The sequence below is a fragment of the Myotis davidii genome, unplaced genomic scaffold (assembly GCF_000327345.1).
Source record: "Myotis davidii unplaced genomic scaffold, ASM32734v1 scaffold125, whole genome shotgun sequence".
Taxonomy (NCBI): Eukaryota; Metazoa; Chordata; class Mammalia; order Chiroptera; family Vespertilionidae; genus Myotis; species Myotis davidii.
The window spans coordinates 279,813-295,811 of NW_006299390.1; the positions used below are offsets into that span (position 1 = coordinate 279,813).

The 15,999-nt window shown below is 39.9% G+C and overlaps 1 protein-coding gene across 1 annotated transcript in view; it reads left to right on the forward strand.

The window, feature by feature from the left end:
• Positions 1-15,999, forward strand: part of NRCAM (neuronal cell adhesion molecule) — a 193,714-nt gene that overhangs the window by 56,955 nt on the left and 120,760 nt on the right. Inside the window, exon 2 of the mRNA XM_006774857.2 lies at positions 8,218-8,291. The gene's annotated coding sequence lies outside the window, so the exon portion shown is untranslated. The remainder of the gene's footprint in view (positions 1-8,217; positions 8,292-15,999) is intronic.

The following is a 15,999-nucleotide window of genomic DNA, read 5'->3' on the forward strand; positions in this document are numbered from 1 at the left end:
CCCTTCCCCGCTGCTCTGCCCACACTCTCCCTTCCCAACCTTGTTCATCAGATCTCAGCTCAGTCATCATTTAGAAAGACCAACCTCCTTGACTAAGCCAATTCCCATCACCACACACTCTGGGAGCTCCACACATCTGCTTTGATGACTTCAAAGTTGATATTTTAGATTAATTTCTGTAATTAGTTGGTCAATATCTATCTCCTGCAGTCAACTCTAATCTTCATGAAGGCAAAGAAGGGTCTGGTTTGCTAAGGTTTTCATTGTTATTTTTTCACTGTTGTATTTCTGGTGCCCAGCATAGAGATTGGTAAGTGAAGGACATTTAAAAAATATTTGTTGAGTATATGAGGGAATGAATAAATAAATGCTATATGAGGGCAGGACTTTTTTTATTCTGTTCATTACTGTACCTTCAGAGCCTAGAACAATGTCTGGGCCATAGTAGTTGCTCATTATATATTTGTTGAGTGAATTAATTTTTCCTGACTTTTCAAAAGCATAGAAAGTATTGATGGGATAGTGTAGGATGTCAGTTGATTTTTCCCCTGTAAATATCCTATTATTCATTAACTTACAAAGTTAGAAGAACATTCATAGCCACATTTTTTTATTGTGATAAAATATATTTAACACATGAATTACCATTTTAACCATTAAGTGTGCAGTTCAGTTGTATTAAGTACATTCACATTGTTATGTGGCTATAACCAGCATCCATCTCCAGAAATTTGTCATTATCCCAGACTGAAACTACCCATTAAACAGTAAGTCCCCCATAGAGCCATGTGATTTTATAAGACTTTTTTGTTTGCTCTAGAATCTTTTTCCCCAGCACTTTACATGGAAGTTCAATATGTAAATATGTAAAGCTGAACTGTTTTTGCTTTTTTTTTTTTTTAAAAAAAAAAGTATTTTATTGGTTTTGTACAGAGAGGAAGGGAGAGGGATAGAGAGTTAGAAACAGTGATGAGAGAGAAACATTGATCAGATGCCTCCTGCACACCCCCTACTGGGGATGTGCCCACAACCAAAGTACATGCCCTTGACCAGAATTGAACCTGGGACCCTTCAGTCCACAGGCCGACTCTCTATCCACTGAGCCAAACCGGTTAGGGCTGCTTTTGCTTCTTGAATAAGGTTGGGTGCCTACCCTTCCTGTGTTTCATTCTGTATCTTGGTTGGTGACATTATCTGGAGACTGTGTTTCAGGACAGGGACAACCAGGGGAGATTGGGGAACCTGGGGTTATGCTGGGGGACATCTTCCCACCCAGGCATGAGATCTCATCTCCCTAGTTCAAGCCCAGAAGTCATCTTTGTTTCTTCTCCTCATCACCAGTTCTCTCTCTCTCTCTCTCTCTCTCTCTCTCTCTCTCTCTGTCTCTCTCTCTCTCTCTCTCTCTCTCTCTCTCACACACACACACACACACACACACACACACACACACACACACACATTTGTGGTATATCTCTCCTAAGACTGAGCTGCTTAATGATTGGGATCATATCTTACTTGTCTAGATTCCCAGAGCTCTGTAATGTTTGTTGACAGAGTGTGTTTTCCACCCTGTGGATGAAAACCTTTCCCAATTTTGCTTTCTTCCTGGAAGGAAATTGACAACATCACAAAGTGGTGTATTCACTGTTAAACCATCATTACCCTAGAGGTGTTCTTCACCTTGTTGCTCACTGTTGGTCCCATGACCACCTGCGTCAGACCCCCTGGGCTGTCTGTTAGTAGGGTGGGTTTCCAGGCCCTGCCTACCCCTAACTGAACCAGGTTCTCAGAAACTTTCAGTCTTCCCCATGTTCTAGGTCCCGTGCTATTTTATATCGTATCATGTAAATCTTCTCTATTTGTTTGGTTTACAAACAAATTATCTCATTATCTGCTATAAAAATTCTTAGGACCTTCATATATTTACTGATAATGTAGCCTTCTGTAAACTTTTTCTTCCCTAGGAGAGATAAACACTGTTACTTAATTATCTTTAATCAGACTTATTTAATACCCTTTTATCACTTTTGCTCTACTGCTCTGAGTACACTAATATTTTAAAATTAAATATGTTTCTGTTAGATTATAGACCCAGAGAAAGGACCAATGAAGAATAGATTCAATTTAAGCTTTCTATTATGTTTATGACATGCTGACTCTACTAGATAGGGCAGAGCTAGCCAGTCTAACAAACCCCCAAATTGTAGAAACTTCAGTGGGTTAGAGTTCCGTTCCTTGAACAGTCTAGTGAAGGGAAGGATCCCTGCTCCTCACCATAGGGACCTATGCTGGCAGAGGCCAGGCCCTGGGACTTCCGGTCACACTGAGCATTGACACCCAGCCCGCAGTGGAGAGATAAGGTGGGTGGGAAAGACATACTTGCTTTTTAAGCATCTGGGGGAAGAAGTGGTACACATTAGCTCTCTGACATCTCACAGTCTCACCCAGATGTAGGGGGAACTAGAAATGTAGACCCTGCCGAAACCGGTTTGGCTCAGTGGACAGAGCGTCGGCCTGCCGACTGAAAGGTCCCAGGTTTGATTCCGGTCAAGGGCATGTACCTGGGTTGCGGGCACATCCCCAGTAGGAAATGTGCAGGAGGCAGCTGATCGATGTCTCTCTCTCATCGATGTTTCTAACTCTCTCTCTCCCTTCCTCTCTGTAAAAAATCAATAAAATATATTTTTAAAAAAGAGAGAAAGAAATGTAGACCCTGGACAAGAGCCTCTTCCCCACAAGCACTCTACATGTGACAGCTAACTGTGACTGCACACTGGACTTCTAGGTTTCTGTGTAAACTTACAGTAATTCCTCCGATAAAACCACAAAAATGTGCCAATTATAATGTACCATGAAATGTTACAACAATGTATGTGACAGTGTGCACTGACAGATGTAAGATGGCATATGTCCAACCTGCCATAGATCAGTGCAATTTGCCCACTATTGGATGTTGCCCACCAGTCTCCAAGGTAGCAAGTGATGACTCACTTGAAGCAGTCAAAGCTTCTGGACGTGGTCAGTCTTCAATCTGTCTAATTTGGTGCACCAAGGGCTCAGTGGTTTCCTTTCCCTGGAAGGGTGAAGCAGGATGCACTTAATGTTCTACTTGCAAGTTTCCCATCAGAATGGATCCCATCAGCCTTGCTGCTATCCTGACATGTAAGAGGTCATGGAGGTGGTCCCAAGTCCCAAAGAATTTATTAGTCTTTCAAGAGGCTGAAATTGGGGCTAGAAGTCAGGATCTTGTGTTCCTGGAACACCAGTCAGCCAGGGGGTGGTAGAGGCTGGCCCCTCTGGGCACCGTCTGGTTGAGGTACTAGTTGGAGAACCTGCTTTATTTCAGACCATGCTCTATGCCTTTTGGAATGGACTAGTTCTGTAGCCTGCTGAAATGGAGAGAACTGGGTTTCAAGATGATTTTGGCAGCTTCCCACGCCAAGTTGAATTAAGCTGCTGGACGACAGACATACCCCAGAGAAACCAAAGACAAATGCCAATTTTAATAGGGTTGTTTATCCTTTTCTCTCCAGTTAATAAGTATGAATGGACCCCAAATTCAGTCAAAAGATCATGTCAAAAGCAGGAAGTTAAGAAAAAATAAGTGTTTCTGGGTTAGTCCATGATTTTGATACTACTAAAGTTTTGTTAAGACCAAAGATTAAAAAATAAATTTGTAAATTGCCATAATTTTAAAGTGATAAAAGCACAAAATAATTTTGCATGCTTACAGAAATATGTAATAGTGTAGGGGCATAAATATATTGTTACATGTAAGGTTTTCAAAATTGATATTCCAAAAAGTATTTCTTAGCTATGTTTACTTTTAAAGAGCATAAATAGGAAATAATTCTCACAGATGAAAACAGAGTAAGTGTGAGGGATCAGATGCTTGATATTTTAATGTAATCTGCCCTTTGCTATATCATCAATAAGGCCAATTTTTAGAAATTAACCTCACAGGAACCAAAGAATATGTATGTTTAAGATCCTCATAATTATTCCAGAGAGTATAAACCAAATGAGACATTGAGGGTTTGTGCTTGATGATCATTTGTACGAACTAGTTTTTACAATAACAGATTTTCAGTTGTATTAAATGTTTTGGATTCTAACATTTAAAAAAATAAAAACAAAAATAATTTCTGCAATAATAGTCCAATCTACTTTGGAAAGATTAAGGGAGGGTCAATATTTTATTTTTCTATGAGTGGCTAAGGCAAGTACTCACTTCCTTGAATTATTGAATTTTTATGTAATACTTAGTGTGCCATTGAATTACTTTCATTGTAATTGGTTCATTGTGTGTACTGTGGCCTTTGGGTTTACATTTTTCACCTAGATGTTACTCATCTTTTCTGAAGGCTACTTTTAAATTACATCAGATCTCATCTTGACCTTTTGATTTAGGATAAGTTGATTATATTTTGTTAAAAAAAAAAGTAAACTCTTACTTGGTTATTAGAAAAATAACCCTTAGCAATGATGTATTACTCTATTCCATCAATCTGAATGTGTTTTAGAGTGATGAAAACCCATTGACACAGTTGTCAAAGCAAGAGTAATGAATGTAACAAAAATTCATTCCCTAGAAATGTTTGGCATACTTGCTGACATGGCAATACAATCAATACATAGTCTTCTGGTGGTCTTTGTAAAGCTTGAGGGTTTAAATCATCACAGGGAGGTTAAACTGAAGCAGTGCCCTCTCAATAATAGCAAGGATGAAATAATGTTTCTACATAATGCCTATGGGAAACCATACCTATGCAAAACTACATGTGTTCTTCTCAGGGTGGGGTGTGCTGAATTGAATTATACTAAAAACTATTCAAACTAATCAAAAGAACCACATTGACTCTTCTTTAAAATTTATATTCAAAAACATCTTCCACACCATTCCTAGTAGTATTTCTATTCCTGCTACTTTTGTAAAACATTATTAATAAAAAAAATATATACTTGGCAGAGAGGCATAGAAATGATAGTGCAGCTAGGTGTTAGTGACAGTCGCTGGGAAGGTAGTGATAGTTACCAGCTCAGGCTGCGGGGACTTCCCACTGACAGCTGCTAAGGTCTCTCCATTGGGTCCTTCCTGCAGGTCCACCCTGTGGACCACCCTTCTCCTCTCCTTGTCCTCTTAGTGCTTGGCTTCCTCAATACCTCTCTCTCAGTCTGATCACTCTTTCTGACAACTTCTGCCCTCCCCGTAAATCTCAGTGGCACCCCAACTCCAAGTTCATTCTGTCCTCTCTCAAAAGCCATAGGGTAAAGATGAAAAAACTGCAAGTTTTATATGTGGACAGAAGCAGTATTGTATTACAGATATATAGGGTCATTTACTTAACCTCATTGCTTCTGTTTCTGCCTCTGTGTTGAAGCAATAGGATAATTACAGAATTGGTGCATCACCTGCAGTATGTATGCAGGGTCTGGGACATAGTAGTAGTCTATTATCTCTTCTAGGTAAAAATTACAGTAAGTATTTTTATTGACATGTGTTTTTGATTGGTTCATTTCTCTATATTTAGCTGTGGCCTCTGGTCATCTGTCGAACAGATTTTCAGCAATTGCTCCACAGCAATGTGGTATAGGCTCTTCATTCACAGTGAAGGGTGCCAAATATTTAGCGTGAAGATTCCCCTAAAGGGCTTGGGTCAGCAAACTAAAGCGCTCTGTAAGTTTCTATTGATTTTTCCATACACAGAAATTTGTTTTAGATGGACTTGAAGAAGGAAGGAATAGGCTACCCTTTTGAGTTGCATATACATCTTACCATGAATTTTTGGAGATGAAGGATTGTAGTATGCTTTGGCCAGGAAACACAAGAACGTTTATGTTCTGTTGTGCCTGTGAGGTCCCCAAATAAGATACTTGTAGTGCTGATGTTGACAAGGCAAAAGGAAGTACAAATGTATTATTAGCTGAGGCTTGGTCTTAAGTCCCAATAGGCAAGAAGAAGTGACAAGTTCTTTACCCTGATGAGGTTGGCTTGAATGACCTGAATGTAAACTACTCCATTAGGCAGGCTCTGATTTTCTTAAGCCCAAACCAGTGTCAGACATGAACATTGCAAGATGAAGAGAAAGATGTTTCTCGACTGTAAAGTATGGCACTGGGCTAATCTACCTGCCTCAGGTCCTGGGCAGGCCCCAAAACAGAGCTGCGTTGCCCTAAAGAGAGAGATGGTGGGAAGATGGAGAGATGGCTAGGTGGAGAGAAGAAAAATGAGACCACAGCCACCTGCTGACCTAATAAAATTCTACCCAGAAGATGTACTCACATATTGGGACACCAGAAAATCACCAAATTATTCCACTGATAAAGTAAAACATGTGCAATACTATCCGCTGTCATGGCCAAATCAGTGTGCTTACCCCTAAATCAGTGTTCCATCTGTGTACCCTGGGAAGGAGGCAAATGTGGGCTTAGGGAGGAGGCAGCTGTTACCCCAGGAAGCCAATAATCTTGTATGTTGGTAACTGAAACACCCCCCTAAACAGTCTCCCTTTCCAATCTCTACCCTCTCAGTCAGTTACAGTACTGACAAGTTTTCTTTCATCTCTCCTAAAATCTTCAATAGGTCTACATTGCTATCACGTTCAAGTCCAGATTCATAAATCAGGAGGTGCTCAAGAGGCCCTTTACACTCGGTTCCAGGTGACCTCTGCAGCATCCCCTTTTTGCCATATTCCCTGCCCCCACCTCCCCTTCATCACTCTGCCTGTAGCTTCATTGCTCTACTAGATGACATCACCCATTTCATCATTGTAGTTACTTTGCTCCTGCCTTTCCTCTATTCAGAATGCCCTTCTACCCACCTTTAAGGTCCAGCTCTTCTGTTATCTCCTGTAGAAAGCCTTCTTTGATGCCCCCTTCTTTTGTGGCCTCATAATGTTCTATAAACAGTGCATTTTATGGTGATTGGTAGTAGTTCTGTTTTTCCCAGTAGCATCTGTACTGAGATCCATTATGGTAGGAAGCATATCTTATTTACATTTTATTCTTTGTTCCTTATTCATATTTAATATATTGACAGATACATAGTAAATGTTCAGTATGTTTGTGGAATTGCATTATTATTGTGTACGTAGCTTTAAATCCTTGTGGACTCTTTCCTGTATGTTGCTAGAGAGTTTTTTTTCAAGTTGGAACTTTTAAAAATGGCTTTTAATTCCAAGGAAGAGCCACTAACCTTCACAACATTATCATTTTGTTCTGATAAAATTTCATTGCATCAAACCCAATGAACATCTCTATTAAGATTGGTTTTACATGTAATTAATTAAACCTTTTTGCAGTTTAATACAGAAAATATTCTATAACACATGCTTAAACGAAAACATCTGAGCTGATTACAGATCTTTTATTTTTATTAAAGGAATCATTTGAGATTCATAGTTGTCTTAATATTTGAGTGCAGCCAGGAGTTCCTGAATTGACACTTGTTTCTGGTCTCTGAAGGATTTTTCAGAGGTTGATAGTATGACTTCTGTTTCCAAAAATCCATTGTCCAAAAAGCCACAGATCCTCCTTTAGAAAACCGTGATGTCACTGACTTGGTTGTCTGAAAAACCAACCAGTGAAACCTAATGCCCTCTGCTGTGATTGTACTCCATGCTGTCTTTTTCTGGCTCATTCTCAGCTGGAATATTTGCAAAGGAAACATTTAGGCTGAGGAGACGAGAGTTGGAGAGGACCAAGCTCTGGAGCTGTCCTTAGCTGAGCCTTTGTCCTAGCCCAGGTATGCTGCTCCTCTCTTGTCTGTTCCCATCATTAACTTAGGACCCTCATTGAAAACTTGGGGCCTTTCAAAAACAGTCAAAAGAATTCCAATTCTACTAAATGAACATTTTAAATAATGATGATGATAGGAATAATAATAACAACAAGCAGCCCACAGCAAGAAAGTATTTTAGCCACACTGTATAAAGCATTACGAAAACCTCTATTCCCCTAAACTGAAAAGAGAAAATAGACGTGACTCTTTGGGATGAGATCCATTAAGAGGCTAGCCACCACAATTTTAGTTACCTCTCTGCTGTCACTTTTGATTGAAGCCAGCAGTGAAGTGTTTTGCCAAATCTGTTCATAATTCCCTTACCGGGGTCCCCCTATAATTGTCTTTTCCATTAGGGAGTCACTTGGAATTAATGTATTGACAATCTGCTGTGATTGATGACAAATGGCTTACTAACATTTCCCCCTACTCTTCAGCCCACAGAGCAATACTGAGAAGACATTTGGTTTTAAGTATTAAAAAGAAGAACAAGGTGTTCAGACCTTCAAAGGTAGGAGTTTATCTTCTTAAAACAATGGCTGGTTTGGCTCAGTGGATAGAGTGTCAGCCTGCAGACTGAAGGGTCCTGGGTTTGATTCCAGTCAAGGGCACATGCCTGGGTGCAGGCTAAGAGGCATGCTGGATGTTTGAAATATCTCTCGTCATTGATGTTTCTAGCTCTCTCTCCCTCTCCCTTCTTCTCTGAAATCAATAAAAATATTTTTTTAAAAAGAAGGGAATTATACCATAAAATGATTTGATTATGTAATATTATTGCCTTATTTAATATGTTTTAGTCCAGAGAGTATAATAAAATACAGAATAGGAATATACATGCAAAAGCTTCTTGTCAAAAAGGATGGACCAAATACATAGAATACACAGTGAAGAAAACCAGCCCTTCGTGTCCTTTCATAGTAAAACAACTTGGTTTTACTAAGTTATGAGTCATAAACTTCAGGAAATAGACAGTAGAATAAAAGCCTTGCTAGTAAACAATATTTTCTGAAAGAATTAAAGATTTAAAATGACAAGAAATCATTTACAAGAAAAAACTTTTTTTTTATTTAATCGTTTATCAAAAATCTCCCAAGAACATACCATCTGTACGTGATTTTTCTTGTTGCACAGTGAAGTCCAAGTAATACAAAAGCCCTTTTGGAAAGTTTGAATAGTAATTACTTTGATATGTGTGTTCTGCTTTGTAAATCCCTCCCCCCTTTTCCTACCCCCACTGCTCACTCCGTTTTCATTTATTTAGTCACTTAGAATTATCAACTTTAGAATGGACTGTACCAGGCCTATGATGCCTTCTGAAAGGCCATTATTATAGTATTGAGCTTCATGAGAAATATCTTACTTGGAGATCTGGAACACAGTTCAGAGAACCATATCTCAACCAATAATGGCTTTCTTAAAATTTTTATGAGAGCATGATTGTTCAGACATTTAGTCCTATACCTCCTAGATTTCATTTGGCAAATAAACTTTCATGGACTTTACTTAAGAAAAGAAGATTGTATGCAAGATTTCGAGTTAGTAAAATATTCTAAACATGTCCCTTGTCCAGGAGAATTCTTTAATTGATTCATTCGGATGTTGTTTTGTATTTAAGAGGAAATGATTCATGCCTTATTTGAACTTGCTTACATTGTCTTGTATTGAAACTGATTTTATATGATTAGTTCTTATGCTGTTTCAAAGTACCACCAGAAATCCCCAAGTCGGTAATCTGGGAACTAAGAATGCTGCTTTGTAAATCAAATAACACACATTTTGCTTTGCTTGAAGAGTTCTTGAGAAGTAAAAATTAGTGAAGACTAACAAAATTGCTGAATTGAGTATGACAAATACCAAAAGAGCCTTAAAATCTGTATAAATGGCTGTTTTAATAGAAAGCTTTCTTATTTAATGTAAAATGTCTTCTTTTATAATGTTTTGATACATCTATAATACCGCTCCAACAAGTGTCCATACTTCATAAAATAAAGAACACTTGTGAGGTAAAGCAATGTAATATAATAGCAAGACCCATCCATCTGACAGGGACATGAAAGTGTATTCACCAAATCACAGTTGTTAGAAACTAGGAATTAATAGTAATGATGTTAAGTAGAGTGGCCTATCAATAAAACATTACTATCAGCAATAAGTTATTGCAAGTTCTTCTGTAGGTAATATATTGTGTGACCCTAGGAGAGGTAAAAAGATGGCAAGGCCAGGAACTTATCTGTAAATGGTTGTTTCTAGTAAAAGGAGAAAATACATGAAGACAAGGGCCAGGGAAGGGACCACCAGAAAGGAATACATCCGGCCCTTTTAAGGGGGCAGAGATGGGGCTCAATAAAGGATGCTGTTCCACTTTTGAGGGTGCTCTCAGCTGGTTTCTGAGGGAGTTTACCTGGCAGTTTCTATTGTTTTCTGTTTTATTCCTTGTGTGAGAGTTATTTGACTAACTTAGTCTTCTAGACTAAGTCATAGTGAAAAGGTTCAATTCTACATTCTTCTCATTGATCTTTTTGGCCAGTCTTTTGTTAAATGAATGAAGTGAATTTTTAGTTGTCATGCTCTACTGAAGCCACTAAAATATCTCATTTTATCTTTGTAAATGATTTAATCGGGTTGAAACTAAATACTGAGTTGTCTTCCCCATTTCTTTCCCTGGCCTCACAAAGACTCCCTAAAACTTCCTGAATTTCTAAAGCACACTTGTATTCAGAAGTCCCCAGGCTATTCAAGAATTCGGCCTCTGACATTAGAATCAGAAAGTTTTTTGTGGCTCCTGTTTTGAGTAGTCTTTCCCACGTTCACTGGTGTGCGTGTTCTGTTCTCCGAAAGATGGGAGCAGCCAGAACTGTGGTGTGTGAACGCCCACTCCTATCCCCACAGCCTTCTCTCTGGAAAGTGCTACTACCTCTTCCAATTTTCAGTTTACATATAAAAACTGTGTTCACATTCATCATTAATGCTAATGTGTAAATTCTCTCCAAGGAAAATCGGCCTTCCACCTGGCTTGAAAACCCTGAATTAAAATGCAAGAGAGCAATGATGGAGCTGCAATAGCAACCAGAGCGAGGAGAAGGGCCACCCCCAAATCATTCCATATAATGACTGGTTTTCTTGTCTGGCTGCATTTGTATAAGTTTGGTTCTGGTTGTAACTATGAGTCTGAAGAAGAATCTTGGCCATGCTGTACCTTAAAGCATGCCCTTTTTGGCAAGCTATATAAAAATAAATCTCTGACAAGTTATTAGAGTTCTTTAATGATTGTTTTTGGTTAACGACTTGAAAGTTGTTCTTTCCCCTGGACTCTTAGTTCTAGATTTTTAAAATTATGCATATATCTCAGGAGAACGGTAATGATAGTTGACCCTTGAGCAACGCAGAGGTTAGAAGCCCTGAGCCCTCGTACAGAAAAAAATTTGTGTATGACTTTTGACTCCCCCAAACCTTAAGTTATCCCGTGGTATATACATGGGATTATTTCTAAAACCTCTCCAGATACCGAAATCGGAGGATGCTCAAATCCCCTATATAAACTAGCATAGATCAACATACTAGTATACAGTTGCCCCTCCACATCCACAGACTCCTAACCACTGTTCAAAAACAGTACAGGCATTTCTTGAAAAAAACAAAATCCTTATATAAGTGGACCCATATAGTTAAAACCTGTGTTGTTCAAGGGTCAACTGCAGATACTGAATAGATAATAGTAAAACTGATAACAGTAAAAAGACTATCTTATAATTAAGTTGATTTATAAATGTGAATCAATATTTTATTACAAAGCCCAAATGGGACTACTGTTTTTAATACTATTTAAGAGTAAAGAGATCTATCAAAATTTTGTCCTACAGCATCATTTTAAATCTGAGGACGTTTTTATCCATGTTATGTGACAGCAGACAAATCCAGGAGACTCGCATCATCCACACAAGGAATACTTCCCTCATGAAACTAGAGTTGAAAAGCTCATGAATAAAGTAGTTACCCCAGGAAGCCTAGAACTTACAAAAACCAAGACAGGGGTCTAAATCTACACAAAGGATATTCACCACTTTATTTATTTATTTATTTATTTATTTATTTATTGAATTTATGGGGGTGACAGTGGTTAGTGAAATTATATAGGTTTCAGGAGTATCTATACTAATAAAAGGGAAATATGCTAATTAGACCAACCGGATAGACCAGACATCTTCCAGACAAAGCCATGTGGCAGGGGCTGAGGCAGAGTGGTTAGGGGCGAGCAGGGGAGAGGTGGGGTGGGCTGAGGGATTCCCCCTCTCTCTCTCCCCCGCCACCCCCGTGCACAAATTTCATGCACCAGGCCCCTAGTAGTTCTATAACACATCATCTGTATATTGTAGTATGTGCCCACCACCCCAAGTCAAGACTCCTTCCATCACCATTTATCCCCCATACCCTCTTCTACCTCCCCCCTGGGAGGCTGTGTGCAAAAGGTGAAAGGATTAAGCAAAACAAACAGAAAACACCAAAAACCCACAGACAACGATATGGTGATTATCTTTATTGTTTTAAATCGATGAGGTATTTAGTCAGCTTGAAAACCAGAATGATATTTTCTTATCCTTACTAACTTCCTTTTTGTCCTGATATATGATGAGTGACCACATCTCTTGAATATTAACACCCTTGGGCAGTCCCTCCACCGTGACTGTGGCAAATTCTTCTCTGAGTGACTGCTCCTCACCAGAGCTGAGCATTCCTGGAAACTGAAAGAGGGAGAGAACATTTTGTTCTTCCATCCTCATGCACTGTCCAGCTTTCCATTTCTCTGTGGAGTATGAGCAACACCCTGTGACCTGAGGTCAGATGAAAGAATATTAAACCACGTAGTGATTCTGTAGGGAGGTTGAATTATAATACACTTCCTGATATTTAGCTTTGAGTTATAGCATCCATGATTGGGATGCCTTTATTAAGTCCTTTCTGCCTTTTGCATCCTGTCCTCATAATTCTTTTTAAAAAAAATATTTTTATTTATTTCAGAAAGGAAAGGAGAGGGAGAGAGAGATAGAAACTTCAATGAAGAGAGAATCATCGATTGGCTGCCTTTTGCATGCCCCCTACTAGGGATCAGGCCTACAACCTGGGCATGTGCCCTTGATCGGAATCAAACCTGGGACCCTTCAGTCCGCAGGCTGATGCTCTATCCACTGAGCCAAACCAGCTAGGGCCTATCCTCATAATTCGTTTTTCCTCTGGAAACTCACCATATCCCCCTCCCACTACTCGGAACTGCTCAGTTTGTTAGCTGTCATTGAAGGCTCAGAAAGAGCAGTTGAAAGGTATCTGAAGAAAGACACCAGCATACTCTCTTAGGAGAGGGTGAGAGGTGGGTGATCGTATAAGGGTGAGAGAGTGAGGAGAATGGTGGCATTATGTTTTTGTGGCAGCGACAATTACTGCTAGCAGTCATTAAAGGAATCCTGTAACTTTCAAGCATTCTTCCCCTCTATTCCCACTGTGGTCTAGGGGAGAGAAATATCTGCTTTGAAATTGGAATGAGAAAATCGCCTGAGTCACTACACTCCAGAAGAGGAAATGTGTAGCAACTTAGCATTTATACACCAAAGGGCTGATGCAATGACCTTTGCAAATAGCTATTTGGCTTGCAGTTTTTAAATGTTTCCTAGTGTCATCAGAGTTAGAGCTGGTGATGAGATAAGGCTAATTCAACGGGTCATGGACTTTCATGTGGGGACTCACTGAAATTACTAGAACTCTGCCCCCAGAGAAGGGAGCCGCTGCCCTGCGACCCGTGTTCCCAACAAGTACCTCTGCTGAAATAACTCTGCTACTGAGAGGAAGCTTATTTAAAATAATTATAAATGGTATCTCTTATTCATTCAGAATGATTTTTATGTTCAGCCTTCTCATGCCAAAGTCAATAGTTATTGAATTTCATGCACCATAACCTACTGAGGGAGCTACTCTGAGTGTTGGTAATACTAGAGAACCTTCCGTGTCCAGGCCCAGGGAACCTTGTACACTCAGAGGTAGAAATGTGTGCCTGAGTTCTGCGGGGGTTTTATCAGAGCCCTTCCTTCCAGCATCTGGACATTTCATCCCTGGCTGCTTTTGGAGGGAGTCAAATCCTGACAGGAGGGTTATCTAGGGAACTACCCAGGAGGAAAATGAAGCCCAGTGTGGAGCAGGCGGCCAGACCCAGGCCCCTGCTGGCAATGCAGTATGTTGCTGTCACATTTGACTGCATACACAAATAGATGCTTACACTCTTTTTTTTTCTTCTTGCTTTGTTTTGTTTTGTTTTGCCTTTTATTACAGCGTTCGTTTTTGTAAGGCAAAGAAAAAAGTCTCTTGGAAGGACTCAAGTTTTCATATCCGCAGAAGGCATTTCTATAGCTTTTGTCAAATTTAGCTGGTCTGTAAAGTGTCTTTGTTTCTGGTTGACTGTGGTAGAAAGCAAGTCCATAAACTAGTGCAAATACAGGAGAGAATGATTTCTATGGCAAGTGTCCTTGGGTAGGATGGGGTGCCTGCGGCCGATCCTGAGGGGCTTTCTTCTTGCAGCATGGTGGAAATTCACATTCATATTGCTGCCTCCAGTTCGTTAGCATGCATGGTTAAACAATGGGGCATGCCAGCTGACGTGGCAGCGTTGATTAATGCATTCCTTGAATGTGTTGATTAATGTGTTCCTTCGATGCCTCCGTAAGCCGCCTCTGCACCTGAGGTGTGCGGGATGTGCCTCCCCACCCGCTGCTGCGTCGCTCACACGAGCCCATTTGCACATGGGTCTTCGGTGTGGATATTTTATACCAGTGCCTTTGTAAACAAAACCATAGATCTAGGAGGTTGTTTTTAAAAATATATATTTTATTGATTTTTGACAGAGAGGAAGGGAAAGGGATAGAGAGTTAGAACCATCCATGAGAGAGAACCATCGATCAGCCGCCTCCTGCACACCCCCTACTGGGGATGTGCCCATAACCAAGGTACATCCCTTGACCGGAATCGAACCTGGGATCCTTCAGTCTGCAGGATGATGCTCTATCCACTGAGCCAAACCAGTTAGGGCAGATCTAGGAGGATTTTTTACAGAAATATTCTCCTCTCATAGAAGTGCTCTACACTGTAATGTAGAGTGACTCTGTACACTATGAAATTCACAGAAGGAATTATCTTATAGCTAAAGGCATATACACTTGGTGCCATCTGTCTGTCCTGGGCATGATGTTGCCCTGATTTTCATTTTTGTTATCAAAGTTTTTGTAAACAGAAAAAGCTGAAAATACCTGTGGAGTGCAGTTTTCACTGGAGTGAAACAGGAAGAGAGGTGCAGATGGACTGTCCATTAGACACTTGGTGAACTTGGCATCTTAGTTGGCCGCCCATTCTTCCCAGAGGCAGGGATTCCCATCAGCCCGGCCAGGATAATTCTGTCTTCAGGCAGCTTCATTCAGGGTGGTGACTTTTCTTGCTGTATGATGAATCCCCATTAAACTACGTATGTTTTCATGTCTTGTTTCCAAAACCTCTCATGTTGATGGGGTTCTGCCTAGCCAATGGTTTGAAAAAAAATGAGTGATTGAGAGTTTTTATTTGTTTAGTATCACTTACTTATTATTTACATAAGAATTCTACTTCTACTTTTTAAACTTTCTGACCCTAGAATTCTCAGCAAGATGACAAAAATAATGAAAAAGCTATGTTCTAAAATGCTGAGAGACGGTCCAAGCATAGAAGAAGTGATTCAGTAGTGGTGGGGTGATGGTGTTGCCCTCTGTGTCTTAGGCTCTAACTGTAACATTTTAACAGCGGAAACCATCAGTTCCATTCAGAAAAACGTCTTTTAACACTGGGAAAAGTGGAGCAAACAAGTTCCTTCTGAGCAAGAGGGAACTTTTTCCTTTTTTAAAAATTATACCAATTTATATTCCCAGTACCAGTCATATCTTTTATTTTTTAAAGATATTTTTATTGATTTCAGAGAGGAAGAGAGAGGGAGAGAGAGATAGAAACATCAATAATAAGAGAGAATCACCCATTGGCTGCCTGCCGCACACCCCCCATCATGGATCGAGCCCACAACCCTGGCATGTGCCCCCTACTGGAATCGAACTCAGGACCCTTCAGTCTGCAGGTCGATGCTCTATCCACTGAGCCAAACCAGCTAGGGCCAAGAGGGAACTTTTATATATTAGGGAATTATGAAACTACTACAGGTC